Source organism: Anabrus simplex, chromosome 2, assembly GCF_040414725.1.
Source record: "Anabrus simplex isolate iqAnaSimp1 chromosome 2, ASM4041472v1, whole genome shotgun sequence".
NCBI classification, from domain to species: domain Eukaryota; kingdom Metazoa; phylum Arthropoda; class Insecta; order Orthoptera; family Tettigoniidae; genus Anabrus; species Anabrus simplex.
Genome location: NC_090266.1, coordinates 461,389,802 through 461,409,062, shown reverse-complemented (window position 1 = coordinate 461,409,062; position 19,261 = coordinate 461,389,802).

Below are 19,261 nucleotides of genomic sequence, written 5' to 3'. Positions count from 1 at the left end.
TGAGAAATAGTCATGGATGGCCGTGGGAAGTTGGAACCAATCTGCATAATGTAACATATTTTGTAGCCAAATATTGGTTAAATGGTCTGTAGTCTTGAAAGGAAGTAAACCAACCCGCTGAGGGAAAGAAGCCAGCTTGACATTTAAGAATTTTTGGACCGAAAACAACCATACTGTCAAACTACGTGGATTAGGATTTTGGAACTGAGGAATTTGTAATAAAGGTTTTCTGGTGATCAGGATATTCAGTGAGTTGTCCACAGCATTAATTTTTTTAAATGGAGAAGTAAACAAGTGTGGGTGGGGAGGCACAGGGTATTGTGTGGGAGAAAAGTAGGGTCTTCTATCGGATTCAGTCGATAAAGGGAGAAATGGATCCGGTGGTGTTTTGGGACTGGCGGGATGAGGTGATGAAGTAGCAACATCTGAAAATGAGATTAAGTCGATAAATGGTGGGTTGCGCATAGAAATATTTCGATACGGAGTAACAAAAATTGATCAGTTGTGTCAAACTTTGCAAAGTTGTCAGAGAAACAAGCCATGTCACAAACAAGAAAATGGGGCAGCAAAATGTAAACAATGCGTGGGATCGACAGCAAGACAGTCTACGAAATTTAGAATTTGACAGAGAAAGTTACCATTAGAAAAATAATTAGATGAAGAAAAAGTCTGCTACCATTTGCTGCGACAATTTAATAATTGTGATCATAAATTACCGTAGTCTTACTAAATAATGCCAGGGAAGCGTGTGAAAGAAATTAAAGGACCTGGTAGGTACAAAACAAGTAGAAATATTTGTCAAATTTTAATAAATGAATATGTTTTGGTCTTTCTTCTTTGTAAATGAGTTTTGCAATACGGACATATTGAATACCCTCGTATGACATCATAACCCTCATTATACCATCGATGCTCACTAATGGACCCACGCCCTTAGCTGAGAAGTATCCCCAGACAATGACGTTCCCACCTCCATGTTTTACATTATGAAGCTGGTAGGATGGATGGTGACGAACATATTGAAAACCCTCGTATGACATCATATTAAATTTGATTCCGTCGCTCCATAATACCCTAGACCACTCCTGATGTGTCCAGTTACTGTGCTATTTTGCAAATACTAGATTCTTCTATCTGTTGCGTGTGCGTATGAAGGGTTTCTTGCCAGGGCGGTGTGCTAAGAAATCATGATATTTTAACCTACACTTTGCAGTAGATACAAGGATATCTATTCTATAATTCTCCTTCGGATCAACAGTGAAACGTCAATCTGTTTTCCCAGGGTCTGCTACTGAATGAATTCTAATTAGCCTATTTATTCACTCGGTTATTTTTCGAGATCGATCTTGTCGTAGTGTATTGTGAACATGACAACGTAATGTGCACCGTTTTCCAGAGAGATAGCAGTTGTCTTGATATATTAAACATACGAACAATCTCTGTCTGAGATCTTCCCTCATTCAAGTCACATATTACTGTCTCCTTATACTGCATGGAGTACGCATTACGATCAAGAGACGGCATTAGACTTTAATGATATTCATTTACCCGGTAATGCACAAGAATTCAGAATTGAGAATGAAATATCTAAGCAGTTCATGTCAAAAGAATTTTGAATATTCACTGCGGTGTCAGTGCCAGTTAGAACACCTTTACTGTACCTAGACTTGTTGACTGCTGCGTTGTAGTAAATACTGCAACTGTCCTTCTCTCTTACGCACTATAGTTTCATCGTCTGGGTTCGTGTTGCCATCGTTTAGAGGTTAAACGCACTATGCCAAAAAACATATGAACGCTAATGTAGGTCGTAAATCTTGAGGTAAAGTACGATTTCTTCCATTTGAGATCAGACGAATACTATAATACTTCCACTGCATCAGAGAATGTCGGTCAGAAGGGATTTATTCGGTACATTAGTTAAAGTAGGACGGATACCTTGTGGAATATTTTTCACCATTTCAAAGCTCGTACAGAGTATATAAGGCTGGAAAGGAATATATATTCATGGAAACGACCATGGGCTACTCACACTTGTAACGGAATATATCTCCCACACCAAAAACTAAACAATAGTAAGCAATAAAAGCAGTCCAGTTTGATAATGGGAACTCGGTCTCACAGTATACTTAGTTGTCTTGGCGCAAAAGTACGTCACGCTGATTGATGAAGCTATGCCATATGTTTAGGGATAATATTACAGAAAATAGGAATTTATTCCTTATTTAAGCTTCCCAGTCTGTATAAAAACTTCGTTAACGGGATGATTCTTAGAAAATATGTTACTAAATATTATGCACTACAATTATACCTTTTTTAAATATGTTGGTCATTGATTATGATTTACCTCTTTAGTTTTGGTATGTGTTCTCGTGTGAAATTTGGGACTAGGACTAGGAAGAATCCGTTCATATTGAGTCCGTTTTATATCCCGGCATTCGAAGTCGAATAAGTACAGTGAACTATATCTAGGATGGCCAACAGTCGAATTTTAATCCACCCGTTTATCTCACTAATATTCGTAAGAAAGCAAGGATTGGTACCCTGGCAACTCAGGTCAAAAACCAAAACCCCTAAGCCACGACGGCGGTATTTATCAAGGGAAGTGACAGACCATCCATTCTGAAACGTATCTTGGATTTTGGTGACATGGCCGACGTTCTACGAGAACACCACATACAGATGATTAGCTGACTGCTTCGATTGCAAAGCTCCAAAACTGAAGCTGGAATTCTACGTGGCCAAACAGTAACGCGGCGCAGTTTTACATTCTGCCTCACTGGCGAGCCGTCCGTGTGTTACTGATATTGCCTGACAGTAACCGCTTTTTCTTCTACTCTGCTGGCTTTCCCACAGTGAAGGTTGTACAGTCCAATCTGTAGCGACTATTATCACTTTCGTATCGCGAATGTATATAATTCACAGATTTATATCTGAGCCTTAAAGTGGAAACCAGCCGCTAAAGAGCGTGTGGTCTTCTCGTAGCTGATCGGTCATGTCTTCAAAGACCCGAGGTAGGTGTCCGGATGACGAGTGTGGTACTTCCCTTCAAAGAAAAATGAGGTCTTAGAGGAAAAAAGGTAAATGTATTTTACATAATACAATTTACTAATTACTGACATTACTAATAATTTGTTCTGTTAAAGAGAATATAAATCTATTAGAATGCTTCATTTGGAACATTCTTGTATAGAACGCGACTTCCAAACAAGAAACTGAATCTTTCAAAAACAGTGTGTTATCAATTTCTGTACCTCGTTTGCTGAGAGACTCGGAAGAATTCTGACGTATTTTCATTTACTTTTTCAATGGTGGTTATTGAAAAAAAGGGCTATTAATAACTAGTGAACAGTGATTTATAATTTCGAATAAGTGAATATTTTCGTCAGAGATACTGAAAAGTAATTAAACCTTTGAAACTACATCTAGTGTAATTATCAGTCTTCTTACACTGTTGTAAGCTCAATGTACGTAGCTGTTTTCCTGCAGGGCAAGAAGCATGTTAAATCGACAAATCCTAGCTCTAGTAGACGATACCGAGCGTACGAAGGGAGGAAACAAAACCTGTGTGACAGGAATACAGTCAGGCTTTTCTTGTTTCACTTCCCATTACCATGCTTTCTATTCTGTAATGAACACCTTGTTTTACGTGCTATTTAGTCGATGTGTTATTCATTGGTTTCTAGCGTTATCTTTGTTTCTTTGTCGCACGCTGGAAGCAGTGCTAGTGCCGTGAATATTAACCAAGAGTTCTACAGCAGCCAACTCGCATGCTTAGCATACCAATACATCACCTTTAATCCTACCTTACGAGACATGACACAGACAGAATTTGCTGATACCAATTCCCAGTCGGAAATCTTCAGTGGAAAGCAGCTCCAAGCAAGTTTAAAGGCAAAATTAATATACTATTATTTTTAAAATGTATTGGAAGTGTGATGAAAACGAAAATCCACAGCCTGTTTCCAGTCATTCGACCGGGTCAGGAATGGATGAATGAAGCCCCATCTAGCGGCGAGGATAGGCATTTTGCCGGCTGCAGAAGCCTGTCGCACTCTTCTGGGGTAATGATTAATGAATGACAGGTGAAATGAAATCTTGCTGGAATGAAATATGACAGGGAAATGGGAGTACCCGGGGAAAAATCTATCCCGCCTCCGCTTCGTCCAGCACAAATCTCACATGTAGAGACCGCGATTTGAACCACGGAACCCATCGGTGAGAGGCCGGCGCGCTGCCGCCTTCCATTTAAGTGTTTCAGGGGACAGAAAGTATAAGTGAAACAAATTCTGGGAAATATTTAGTCAGTTGAAAACTCACACTGTTTAGTAGCTCCTGGGAATATATGATTCTTATCCTGTGCTCCCATTATCAACAACATTTTGTTATTTAAACATCGTTTTGACATCCTTCACTCCAGAAGTATAAATTCGAGAAGCCATTTTCCGATAATATAGGAATGTGTGAAAAAGTTTTCCTGTACTGGAATTTATATTACCAGAAGCAAATTCAAATTGAAAAGATGAAGAACAAATCAATATAAATTATGTCTTGTCGACAAACAAAAATGCCATTACCGGTATCAGAGTAAACTCCGTAAATGGAAACGTTGCCAATACTTTGGTCTAGCCTAGTTAATGCCTTTCTATGGTTGAAATTCGTTTAGTGAAAAAATGTGAAATAAAAGAAAAACGAAACTGAAACTAAGTCGAAACTCAAGTTAACCATAGGTTTCTCGAACACTCGATTGTATAACTTCAACAACAGTAAGGGTGTCAGGTGATCAAAATTACCAACATGCTACCAGATAATCATGGACTTTACCCTTAATTGTTAAGACCTAACCTCCAATCTAACTTGAACCATTGCTAAGTTTTAATCACCATTTGATGAAGTCAAATGTGTTTCTAATTTGAATTTTGAATGCTTCTAGGTTCATTCCCTAATACGTGACGATCAGGATTAAAACAAGAACAAAATAAAATTACGTCACTCGAAAAATGAAATAAAATTTTAACCATGTCCCTAAAAAATTATAAAAACAATTACTGAAAATTAGCACCTGAAACACGTTGTACCTAATGAGCATATAAATTACCTGAGAAAATCTAAATTTATTTCCAGAATATTATATTAATCACTTGTTATAGTGTGAAATCTCTCCTCAGTTTCATTATAAATAGTAATTGAAAACTGAGGCTGGCAAGTATGCTCAATGTAAGATTTTATATTGTTTAAATTTAAACAAATATATTAAATGTGCGAACATACACTGACTGACAGAGCAAATGCAACACCAAGAAGGAGTGGTTCGAAAGGGATTAAAGTTGGGGAAAAAACAGAGACGGCACGGACGAATAATTGATGTTTATTTCAAACCGATATGCAGGTTACACAATGCTCACGGCATCGACTCAGTAGGATGTAGGACCACCGCGAGCGGCGATGCATGCAGAAACACGTCGAGGTACAGAGTCAATAAGAGTGCGGATGGTGTCCTGAGGGATGGTTCTCCATTCTCTGTCAACCATTTGCCACAGTTGGTCGTCCGTACGAGGCTGGGGCAGAGTTTGCAAACGGCGTCCAATGAGATCCCACACGTGTTCGATTGGTGAGAGATCCGGAGAGTACGCTGGCCACGGAAGCATCTGTACACCTCGTAGAGCCTGTTGGGAGATGCGAGCAGTGTGTGGGCGGGCATTATCCTGCTGAAACAGAGCATTGGGCAGCCCCTGAAGGTACGGGAGTGCCACCGGCCGCAGCACATGCTGCACGTAGCGGTGGGCATTTAACGTGCCTTGAATACGCACTAGAGGTGACGTGGAATCATACGCAATAGCGCCCCAAACCATGATGCCGCGTTGTCTAGCGGTAGGGCGCTCCACAGTTACTGCCGGATTTGACCTTTCTCCACGCCGACGCCACACTCGTCTGCGGTGACTATCACTGACAGAACAGAAGCGTGACTCGTCGGAGAACACGACGTTCCGCCATTCCCTCATCCAAGTCGCTCTAGCCCATCACCATGCCAGGCGTGCACGTCTATGCTGTGGAGTCAATGGTAGTCTTCTGAGCGGACGCCGGGAGTGCAGGCCTCCTTCAACCAATCGACGGGAAATTGTTCTGGTCGATATTGGAACAGCCAGGGTGTCTTGCACATGCTGAAGAATGGCGGTTGACGTGGCGTGCGGGGCTGCCACCGCTTGGCGGCGGATGCGCCGATCCTCGCGTGCTGACGTCACTCGGGCTGCGCCTGGACCCCTCGCACGTGCCACATGTCCCTGCGCCAACCATCTTCGCCACAGGCGCTGCACCGTGGACACATCCCTATGGGTATAGGCTGCGATTTGACGAAGCGACCAACCTGCCCTTCTCAGCCCGATCACCACACCCCTCGTAAAGTCGTCTGTCTGCTGGAAATGCCACCGTTGACGGCGGCCTGGCATTCTTAGCTACACACGTGTCCTGTGGCACACGACAACACGTTCTACAATGACTGTCGGCTGAGAAATCACGGTACGAAGTGGGCCATTCGCCAACGCCGTGTCCCATTTATCGTTCGCTACGTGCGCAGCACAGCGGCGCATTTCACATCATGAGCATACCTCAGTGACGTCAGTCTACCCTGCAATTGGCATAAAGTTCGGACCACTCCTTCTTGGTGTTGCATTTGCTCTGTCAGTCAGTGTATATTCCACTCTTAATTCACAGATGCCCGTGAGTTGCTGATCTGAAAATGCATATTTACACAAGTTTGCAAGTTATAACGTCTCGTTACGTTATTAAGGAGAATATTAGACGCCATAAAAGAAATCAACTAACAATGAGTCCAACGGCACTCAAAGCAAACAACAACACGCTATGATGATCAAAGTTAATATCTACACCCTTAACTAACGCTTGCAATGAACCCAAACTGCCATTACCAGTTGACATGGAACACGGAAATGGACTAAATAAAATAAACTCTAGGAACCGTGTACTGAGAGCCTCCGTGGCTCAGGCGACAGCGCGCCGGTCTCTCATCGCTCGGTTCCGTGGTTCAAATCCCGGTCACTCCATGTGAGATTTGTGCTGGACAAAGCGGAGGCGGGACAGGTCTTTGTCCGGGGGAACTCCGCCTTTCCCTGTCATATTTCATTCCAGCAACACTCTCCAATATCATTTCAGTTCATCTCGCATTCATTAATCATTGCCCTACAGGTTCGGCAGCAGGCACAGCCCCTATCCTCGCCGCTAGATTGGGGCTTGATTCATTCCATTTCTGACCCGCTCGAATGACTGTAAACATGCTGTGGTTTTTCATTTTCAACTGTATACTAGTGGTCAAAGTCAATCACCCTTCCATGGAGTTTCGTGGGATAAGAACAAAATATGTCAAACCAGGTCACGCGATACAAACACTAAGGGCATACCCAGCTGACTATGTTAAAATACCACCAATGACTTCTATATCCTAGAAAACCATCATCGTAGATTGTACCCTTCCTACTAGCAACAATACACACACAACATTTAAATTACCCTTAACGGAAAGTATGAACCCACATAATAATAAATAGACTAAATATAATCCCTGCCATGTCAAATGACCGTGCTGGTCATATCGGGTATAGCATCCAACTAGCTATGGCCTAAATTTCGTTAAGATGAAGTCACACCACTTTCATTACAGATTGCCTTTCAAATGTCAAAACCCACCTTCACTGCGACAGGTTATACTTCCAGATTGGTCCGATCTGCATAGCTAGTGGTTAATATTAAGGATCAGACATACCGCCAATAACTGTGCTCACTCATGAAGACCTTAAAACACAAACACAACTCCATTGACGAAGAAATTAAATACGGAAATGACTCCACTGTACTACAAACAAGAAATATGTCCTAAACTCTCATGATAAAACCTCTACTGCTCTTTTACTCTCGAAGTTACTGTTATCTTACAACCACGGATAACCACTTCGAGGATGGCTAAGGTGGGAATCGAACCCTCCTCTACTCAGTTGACCTCCCGAGGCTGAGTGGACCCAGTTCCAGCCCCGCTACCACTTTTCAAATTTCGTGGCAGAGCCGGGAATCGACCTCGGGCCTCCGGGGGTGGCAGTTAATCACACTAACCACTACACCACAGAGGCAGACACTTCCTTTCTTCTAAAAATAAATTCAAAATTCCACCTAACCACGTGGTAACTTACTTACACCTCAATTAGGAATTATTTACATTCTTTCAAATTAGGTAATATTAGATTCTTCAATTTATGAGAATGTTTCTTACAGTCGTGTGTCATAATTCAATTGCTCAATTAATTATCTATAACACTGGGGTTATTAACTTGTCTAAATTGACACAAATTGCATCGTCAATTATGAATCATAAGACAATACCCCTGTGTGGTTAGCAATGAATTCCTTCATTCAAATTTTATTTCAGTGGTCACACGATCGCGTTATCAAATGAATTAACATGAAATAATTCACTCAAATTATTTAATCATTAATTACTTAGCCATGGCTTATTTAATCATTGATTGTTTAGTCATTATTTAATCTTCCTTTCTTTCTCAATCTGTTTACCCTCCAGGGTTGGTTTTCCCACGGACTCAGCAAGGGATCCCACCTCTGCCGCCTTAAGGGCAGTGCCCTGGAGCTTCAGACTCTGGGTCTGGGGATACAAGTGGGGAGGATGGCCAGTACCTCGCCCAGGCGGCCTCACTTGCTATGCTGTACAGGGGCCTTGCGGGGGGATGGGATGAGTGGAAGGGATAGACAAAGAAGAGGGAAGGAATTGACCGTGGTCTCAAGTTAGGTACCATCCCGGCATTTGCCTGGAGGAGAAGTGGGAAACAAGGGAAAACCACTTCCAGGATGGCTGAGGTAGGAATCGAACCCACTCCTACTTATTTGACCTCCCGAGGCTGAGTGGACCCCGTTCCAGCCCTCGTTCCACTTTTCTAATTTCATGACACAGCCGGGAATCGAACCCGGGCCTCCGGGGGTGGCAGCTAATTACACTAACCACTACACCACAGAGGCGGACTGTAATAATATTCAATATTTTTTTCCTATTGGTTTTGATAATAATAATAATAATAATAATAATAATAATAATAATAATAATAATAATAATAATAATAATGATGTTATTTGTTTTACGTCCCACTAACTACTCTTTTACGGTTTTAGGAGACGCCGAGGTGCCGGAATTTAGTCCCGCAGGAGTTCTTTTACGTGCCAGTAAATCTACCGACACGAGGCTGACGTATTTGAGCACCTTCAAATACCACCGGATTGAGCCAGGATCGAACCTGCCAAGTTGGGGTCAGAAGGCCAGCGCCTTAACCGTCTGAGCCACTCAGCCAGGCAATTGGTTTCGAGGGATGCGCTCTGATTTGGCGTCTTTCCCTTAAAGGTGGGTGGGGGAAGGATTCGGAAGGGAATCGGCCTTGATCTTTTACTAATGTACCGTCCGGCATTTTTTCAGGTAGTGAAAATGAGAAACCGAGGAAATACATTTTCAGAACTGCCAGCATGGGCTTCGAAATTACAATCTTCCGAGTCCAACGCACACAAATAATAATCCGCACCTACGAGGTCACATCACAGCACTTATTCATTTCTTCACGATATATTCTTCTGAAGAGCATGTTGAGTTGTTGCTAATTTATGGGGAAGGTACCGTCGAATTAATGTGTATCCCAAGTGCTCCGTAATGGTAAATTAGTTAAACTTATTTATTTATTTATTTATTTATTTATTTATTTATTTATTTATTTATTTATTTATTTATTTATTTATTTATTTATTTATTTATTTATTTATTTATTTATTTATTCAGGACCAGCAACAGCATAACGCCGAATTACAACGATCTGAGCTATGTACAATAGATATGAATAAAAAATTAAAAGATATATGCATATTTAAAAAGGACACAAATTTACACAATGTACACAAATGTACAAATGTATAATACATATTTACATAAACAACGTTATTAACAAAGAAAAATACATTTACAGTAAATACAGGAGCAGAACGGGAAAGAACAAGAAGGAAAATTAAGTTATATGATAAATATCATGACAGAAGGAAGGAAACGTTACGAAGAGATCTAGGTTGTTTTTGATAAATAATGTATTAAACATTGCTGGAATACGTACCGAAAGGGACCTTTGGGTGAGAGAAAGCCGGGAGTAACGAGTATGTAATAAGGTCTTCATTCTGGTATTACGGGATGGGACGTGGAGGGGGAATAAGGAAGCTAAATCTAGAGACCTAAACAGACCATTAACTGCTTTGTATAGCAGCTTTAGGTCGGCTACTTTCCTCCGAGCAGAAGGAGTCTTGAGATTCAGTTTCCCAAGCACTTGGATAGTGCTTAGATTGCGACATGCAGTGACCCTGGCTCTGACGATAGCACAGAAAAAAGATTGTGCACGGTCAACGTGGCTGAGGTTTGAAGAAGCAGAAATGGACCAGACTGGAGAGGCGTATTCAACAATAGGTAAGATACAGGAGACATAAAGTGCTCTGAGGGCATTTACATCTGTGATGTCAGAAAACCTGTACAGTAAACCAAGGAGTGACATAGCACGTGAGGTAACCCTGTTTATGTGCGAGACAAACAACAATTTACTGTCAAAATGCACTCCTAGGTGATATTCTTGTAGAACGGGGGATTTACGAAGTGTGAACGAAATGGTGGAACACTTGGAGGGATGAGGTTTTAGACGCCATGTAGTACACCAAACTGACAGTGAATCAAGTGCATTTTGCAATTGGATTGTATCTGTAGGAGAATCGATCTGCTTGAAGATTTTACAATCATCAGCAAAGAGCAGTATTTCACATGAATGGTGGGAAACAGTATCGATAAGGTCATCAATAAACAGGGCAAAAAGAAGTGGACCAAGGACACTACCCTGCGGGACACCAGAGAGGGTGGTGGTGAGAGAAGAACTGCATCCATCAAGAACAACGCGCTGTAGTCTTTCGCTCAGAAAGCTATTAATTAGAGCTAGGAGTCTCCCATGCACGTTAAACCGTTCAGAAAGTTTGTGCGCAAGAAGGGTGTGATCCACGGTATCGAAGGCCTTCGCGATGTCGATATAGCATACACCAAGTTGAGAGCCCGCGTGGATGGCAGACGTGGCATGATGGAGGAGGATAGCCAAGTTAGTTACGCAGGAGCTTCCAGGAAGGAAACCATGCTGCTGAGGGGATATATATGGATTTGAAGACGCAAGCAAATGCTGATGGATGATCCTTTCACAAATGATTGATAAAGCAGGTAATATAGAGGCCGGGCAATAATTTGCAATATCCGACCTCTGTCCACCTTTAAGAACGGGTGTGATATACGCAAGTTTCCAGGAGCTCGGAAAGTAGCCGACTGAGAAGCACCGATTGAATATCACACTAATAGGGTATGCAAGAGTTACTGCTGTATTCTTAAGAAAGATAGGACTAAGACCATCCGGACCAGTGGGTTTATTTTCTGACAAAGACGAAAGTAGGGAGTACACTTCAGATTCAATGGTGGAAATATTACTGAGGCTATGGGAAGTAACAGGTTTGATTTTAGGAAAATCAGCATACTGTACAGGTTTAACAAAATTAGAGGTAAAATATTCATTGAATAATTCAGATCTATCTGCTCCACTTTCTATAGACTGGTCCTAGGTTACTACTTCCGGTATTCGTTTATTGTCTCTTCTGTTATTTATAAGTGACCAGAACCTTTTACTGTTGTGTCTTACTTCATTGCAGGCTCCGTTAATATAGTCAGAGTAATCCCGCCTTAATAAGTACTTGTGGTGTTTGCGAAGATCTGAGAATATTTTATAATTACTCTCGGAAGGCGCATTCTTCCATTGTCTCCAGGCTACCGATTTTTGTAGTTCAGCACTTTTAGTATCACTTTTCTTCCATGGAGGGAATTTTCTGGACATCGAACGAGTAGGAATGAGGTCCCGAATCACAGCAAGAGTCCAATCATAAAATAAGTCCACCGCATCTTGAACTTCACCCACATGCAACAAATGCCATGGTAACAGGACAGGGTACGATTCACAGTCTGCCAGTCAACTTTACGCCACACAGGCACAGAGCTCCTAAAGACAGGTCGATGACATCTCGGAGCACGGGGAGGGGTGAGAGTGAAAGTTGCTTCAAAGGACTTGTGGTTGGAGTTAACAATATTTCGTCCCACAGAAACAGATGAGGGCTCGTTATAGGAAAGCAGGTAGTCAAGAAGACTATTTCCGCAGGTGTTTTCCAAGACATGCTGTTTGAAGTTCAGTCCAGTAATATAGTGGTCAATATACCATTTGTCAAGGCTATTAGAAGGCTGACCTAATGAAGGGGAAATCTAGGAGACAGACAGATTAAAGTCTCCTAGTATGACAATGTTATCTTTCGAATGAACGGCTTTAAGCGCAGAGGAAAGAAAAGCTTCAGAATAGCTGAGATAAGAACGAGGTGGTCTATAGAAACATGCAAATAGATATTTTATATTATGAAATGTAACTTCAACCCAAACAGCTTCACAGTCATTCATCAGGTCGGAGCGTAGGGTCGCATGCCATTTAGATTTGACAGCGATTAAAACACCCCCTCCCCGGGATCCTGTTCTACGATCGGCCCTGAATAAGGAAAACTCTTTTGAGAGTGGGATTTGAGAGTCTAACACAAAATCCGTCAACCAAGTTTCACTTAAGCCGATAACGTCGAAAGCAGCTAATTCTTGAACATGAAGTTCACACTCTGTAATCTTATTTTTTATGGACCTGATATTTTGACAGTACACGGAGAACTCACTATTCGTTGTCGGCCCAGGGTTAATTTGCACATCACCAGACAGGAGTAACAGTGTTAGTAAGAAACTTAACGGGGAACGGCGCGCATGACAGCGTAATTTCAACGAATCGTGGGTCGATGTTGGGACCTTAAGAAAACAAGACAGGTTAGCCGTCGGTAAGGAAGGAAAATAAAACTTACGATCCGAAGTTAACCAGACTCCTGCCTGTGAGAGGGCGAAGGAAGTTTCCACGTTCCATTGCGTACCTGCAGGCGGATCACTCGCAGCAGTTGAGAACGCCGGCCCCGTAGTGTGCGTAAGCTTGTCACACCCCGACCACGTGGCGCACAAATACAATCTCAATGATTTCACCATTATATCGTCACACATCGCCAACTCACTACACTCCACATCACCACTAAATTCCTCGGAAGAAATTCCAACACAATTTGAGACAGCAAATCCTTGATTAACCACACATATTACTAAAGTAGCACAGAGGATACCCACACTGAGATATTCACTCGCCGCCATCTTTGAGCAACTAACAGTATAAAGCATTTTGATGACTTTGATACAGATATTATCTTACAATGTCGAACGGTCATGCTGAAGTAATAATCCTTTAGCACACCTGTTCTTTGCTGTATTTGTGGCTGAGTCGGTAACGGAACGGTGGCTCAAGGTGTCAGAATACCGGTAACGCAGTGGTCCGAACCGACAGTTAGAACGGTTTTTTATTTATTTTTGATTCCATTTTAACGGACGCACAACATTTATGCACACCTGACAGATCACGTCACAGCACATATTCATTCACACGCGATGCATTCCAGTGACGAGTACGTTGGTATGTTGCTCATGTATGGGGAAGCAAGGCAGAACGCAGTCCATTCACGACGACTCTATCACGAGCGTTTTCCTGAGAGAAGACTACCTACTACCAGTAGGCCTGCGTTCCGAAACCCTGAACGGAGATTGCGGTCATCTAGGCGCTTGGAAGGGTAACTTCCCTTAGTGATGCTGCTATACCGTCTGGTCCAAATGAAGCGGCTGTTATGGACGCTGTCCATAAAAACCTTCATATAAGCACTCAGACACTTGCAAAACAAACTAACATCAACCGGTCATCGGTCATGCGTATACCGCATAACAATAAATTTCACCCATACCATCTGCAGTTACACAAGCAGCTCTACGGACGTGATTTCGATGTTAGAGTAACATTCTGTCAATGGGCATTACACAGGATGACCAATAATGCAGCCCTTTTGTCAGGAGTCCTGCTTTCAGACGAATCGCGATTTCACAACACTAGCGTCGTGGATCGGCACAGTTTGCACTATTGGAGCGCAGAGTATCCGCAATGGGTAAGACAGGGCCAATTTCAAGTGCAATGGGGAGTAAATGTCTGGTGTGGGATATTGCGTGACTATCTCATCGGACCATATTTCTTCGACGGACATCTAACGAGAGCACTCTATCTTAATTTTCTTCAAAATGTACTCCCACAGTTGTTGGAGAACGTGCCAGTGAGCGAGCGATTACGAATGTGGTTTTAACAGGACGGGGCTCCACCTCACAGATCAGTAGTCATCCAGCGCTATCTTCATGCTTCATATCCAAATAAATGGAGAAGAAGGGAAGGGCCCGTTCACTGGGCCCCCAGATCACCCGATCTAACGCCACTTGACTTCTTCCCCTGGGGTCACTTGAAGCAAGTAGTGTTTCCACAGGAGCCTGAAGATCCTGGTCACCTTTGGCAACTGATCACCGAGGCATGCCAAGCTCCTACACCTGACATGTTTCAACGTGAAAGGATGTCTTTAAAACGCTGAAATCTGCGTAAACCAACGTGATCAACATTTCGAACACTTGTTACACTGAACATGCAGTGTAGAAGATCATAATGTTGTCGTTCAACTTGGTTGCGGAACATCGGATAAAAACGGTTCCTTTTCTGGGCCCAAAAAATTCACTCTTTGGAACAAGATGACATATGGCCACATCACGGTCACTGAAAACGGCATTAATTGAAAAAGAAATATACCAGCCTGTGAATCCAACCTGCTGCCAGACAGCTTGGCTGATACAATAGCAGTGATACGTGATCTCGCCACCTTAGCCACCGCGAGCTGTAGTACATACCCAACACGTTGTAGTCCTATAGACACTTCCTGTCCAAAGGTAAGATAGTGTTATTCGAAGCTGAGATATTTTTTGCAGATTCATTATAGTTTAAATTATAGAAATAACACTGCCTCTAATTATTTCTACCATATCCGCGAGCATAGTATAAACGGTATATTTGTACTAATGCCACAAAATTGCACGTACTTATGTTTCTCGGATGACTATGATATACGCGTTAATTGGGATACCTACCTCCAAAGACACTAAGAAAATGGTGAACCACCCGGTATAACTACCTCTGGGATCTTTCACAGAAGCATTTCTGACGGTGTAAATTACAACCGGAGCATACCATTTCGCACTAAGTATATCATCTCCAGATTTTGGTCATTCAAGAAAACTGGATCACTCCGTTTCTTGAAGTGTTTTAGTTCAAGGAAATGTCTAGCATCTAACTATTCTACGCCTTTTATGTTAAGATATCTTGGAGATCATCAACGTTGATATTTTTAAAGTAATCTAAACATTACGTCGAATATTTTATCATTAGTGTATTATTGACAAAATTAAATACCACTAAACTTTACATTGATCACTCGTTGTTGTTTTTTTGTTGTGTCGCTCGCCCTTATACAGTGCTTACACAGAGTACCTGGTCTGTAAAAGTATTTCATTGTACACCTGTAACCGATTGATACACCGGAGGCCCGTACACTGCTTATTAATGACAAATTGTAGAGTAACAGTGTACAAATCTGGCATAAAAATGATACACTGTTTATTAGTAAGAAACCTGAACTGTATCTCACAATAACGGAAGTAGCTCTAGCACTATGCATACTTGTATTACAACGGTACTGCCATTATGAGGTACTGAACCACTCCGTTCTGACAAGTTTCTTTTCTTTGTCTTTAGGTCGCACCGACACACATAGGTCTTATGGTGATTATGGGATAGGAAAGGCCTAGGAATGGGAAGGAAGTGGTCGTGGTCTTAATTAAGGTACAGTCCCAGCATTTGTCTCGCGTGTTCTGACAAGTCTGTTTCTCACTGGACTACTTTAGAATCATCTAGTTGAAAGAAGACATGGAACCGACATTCAAGTAAAACAAATAAGAACAGCCTTCAGCTTATACCAGCTATTTATGGGGTCGCTGGAGCCACGTGGGCTAGTTTTGGTTATGGCCGGGCTTGAGTCCACATGCCCTTCCCGGCGCCGCGTGAAATTTGAGATGAAAATATCAACCCAGAACTGACCGTAATTCGAACCGCATTCTTCAGGGTGGGAAACCAGCGGATAAACCAGTGAGCTAAACATGCCCCGTGTTCAAGTCAAACAAATATTGTATCCTTACACTCACTAACTTTCTGCGTCGATGATAGAGATGGTACGTAATGTTAGGTCCTACTACAGCTATCTGACGCCTGAGGTTGCGAATTATTTCATAATATTTAGTACCAAATGATGTTCCGCCATATAAAAGGAAGAAATCAATGACAATGCTACATATTTACGCGGCTTATTGCTACTTTTAAGTATTAAAATAAATTCATATTTGTTTGTTTAAAACACGTGATACGAATTATAGTGCGAAAGGTAATTTCTTTTTATCCAGTATACGACTATTGCAACCTACAAAAAATTATTATTCACAAGGTAAATAATGATATATAGTCCGCCTCAGTGATGTAGTGGTTAGTGTGATTAGCTGCCACCCCAAGAGGCCCGACTTCGATTCCCGGCTCTGCCACGAAATTTGAAAAGTGGTACGAGGGCTGGAAAGGGGTCCACTCATCCTCGGGAGGTCAACTGAGTAGAGGGGGGTTCGATTCCCTCCTCAGCCATCCTGGAAGTGGTTTGCCGTGGTTTCCCACTTCTCCTCCAGGCAAATGCCGGGATGGTACCTAACTTCAGGCAACGGCCGCTTCCTTCCCTCTTGCTTGTCTATACACTCTGAACTTCCAATCCCCCCACAAGGTCCCTCTTCAGCACAGCAGGTGAGGCCGCTTGGGCGAGATACTGGTCATCCTACCCAGCTGTATCCCCAGACCAAGGGTCAGAAGCTCCAGGACACTGCCCATGAGGCGGTAGAGGTGGGATCCCTCGCTGAGTCCAAGGAAAAACCGACCCTGGAGGGAAAACAGATTACGAACCGACGAAATAATGAGATATATTATTGCAAGTTTGATATCACCGAAAAACATAAAACATACTCCTTCATGGTTGACATTCAAATGCTCCCGTCTATAACTGTGAATATCTACGTCCAAATTTCAATAACTGAGCTGTGCTTTCAGTCAATGCAAAACGTCATCAAGCAAATTGAGAATTAAAGTTGGTTTTAATTTAGTTCTTTGAGAGTTTCTGTCTTTGCTTATGTAATCTCAGAGGTAACTTCCGGCGAAGTGTAGGCCTAATGAAATTAGAACTTTTCTTCACAAGCCGAAGTAACTTTTGTTCCAATACTTCACAGTGCTGTGTAGATTTTGGTCAATTGAAAAGCATGTTGGAGGCACTTCTGCACAGCTGAGCTTCTTCTTCTTAATCTTCTGGGCTGCCGACAGAGGAGTTCGAACCCACTATCTCTCGCATGCGAGCTCACAGTTGCGCGCCCCTAACCGCACGTCCAACTCGCACGATATTATTATTATTAATATTATTATTATTATTATTATTATTATTATTATTATTATTATTATTATTATTATTATTATTATTATTATTATTATTATTATTACAGTGTTAACATTGTCCAACATTAAATTAAACTAAAAATTCCCACAAATGCAACTGCCAGAACACTCTCAAGAACTGTAATACTACCTTACACATTAACCGTACGTAGCCTTACGAGTTTTCAACAATTTGCGTCCCATTGTCGGCAGCCCTGAAGATGGTTTTCGTGGTTTCCTATTTTCACACCAGGCAAATGATGGGGCTGTACCTTAATTAAGGCCACGGCCGGTTCCTTCCCATTCCTAGCCCTTTCCTGTCCCGTCGTCGCCATAAGACCTACCTGTGTCGGTGCGACATAAAGCAACTTGCAAAAACAAACATTTGCGCCGTGAAGTTGGACAAAGTAGAAACATGTGAGAAAACTTTTTATTTTTTCTTGAAAATGCAGGGCCAACTTGTCTAAATGAATCAGACAGAACGCATGGCGTTGTCTGTCAGCCTCTAAAGAATAGTGTGTTTCGGAAATGTCTTGCGACTTTACTGCATATAAATTACACAGAAAATCTACGGCCTGTTTCTAGTCATTCGACCGAATCAGGAATGGAATGAATGAAACTCCCATCTAGCGGCGGGGATAGGAAATGTGCCGGCTGCCGAAAGCATGTCGCACTCCTCTGGAACAACCATCAATGGCGGTCAGATGAAATGTTAATGGAGAGCATTGCTGGAATGAAAGATGGCAGGGAAAACCGGGGTACTTGGAGGAAAACCTGTCCCGCCTCCGCTTTGTCGAGCACAAATCTCACATGGAGTGACCGGGATTTGACCTAAGGTAGCCCGCGGTGAAAGGCCAGCGCACTACCGCCTGAGCAACGGAGGCTATAAACTGTATACTAGTGCATAAATGTGTCACTGAACAGAATTAGTTAGTGGAATTTAAAATTGATCTGAAGCTTCTGTTCTTCGAAAGCGGACAACTATAACATGATAAATTTATCATTGAATTTCCCTCTCCACGAACTTGCAGGGTCAGTGTTCCTACTAAACGTCCGCTACTCTGCTACGGGTTTGTCAGAATACCACTAAAAATAGTGAACTTACTACTTCCCAGATAACAGAGTGGGTCGCGTGTATCTCTACCTATGTATTTATTTTACATGAAATTACATTTTAATACGTAACAGAAAATACGCATTCAATCACAGACAACAGCATAGAAGGGTTCGAATGAGTTAACTGCCGTTATACTGTAAAATACCTGAAAAGATTTTACCTCATATTCGTGAACAGTTCGGTCAGCCACGCATGAACATTTGCTGCATGATGGAGAATAACCGTATACCACATTTAGAACACAATATTTAAAATATACATCCATGGACATCGTAACTGGCTCGCTTTGGAATGAAACCACATCGTCTACATTTTTCAACATTCACGTAGTCTATTCGCATTTGCAATGGTCTACTGTAACTAATTACGTTTTACGTAGATTCTGAACTTAATATAAACCCTATTAATTGCTGTTTCTATACTATGTATCTTTTTGATGATAATTAATAAATAAAATCATGAATAAAAATATATAAATAAAATTACTCAAAAACTTAATAAAATTAATAAGCATAATTAACCGAAATGTCCGTAGTAT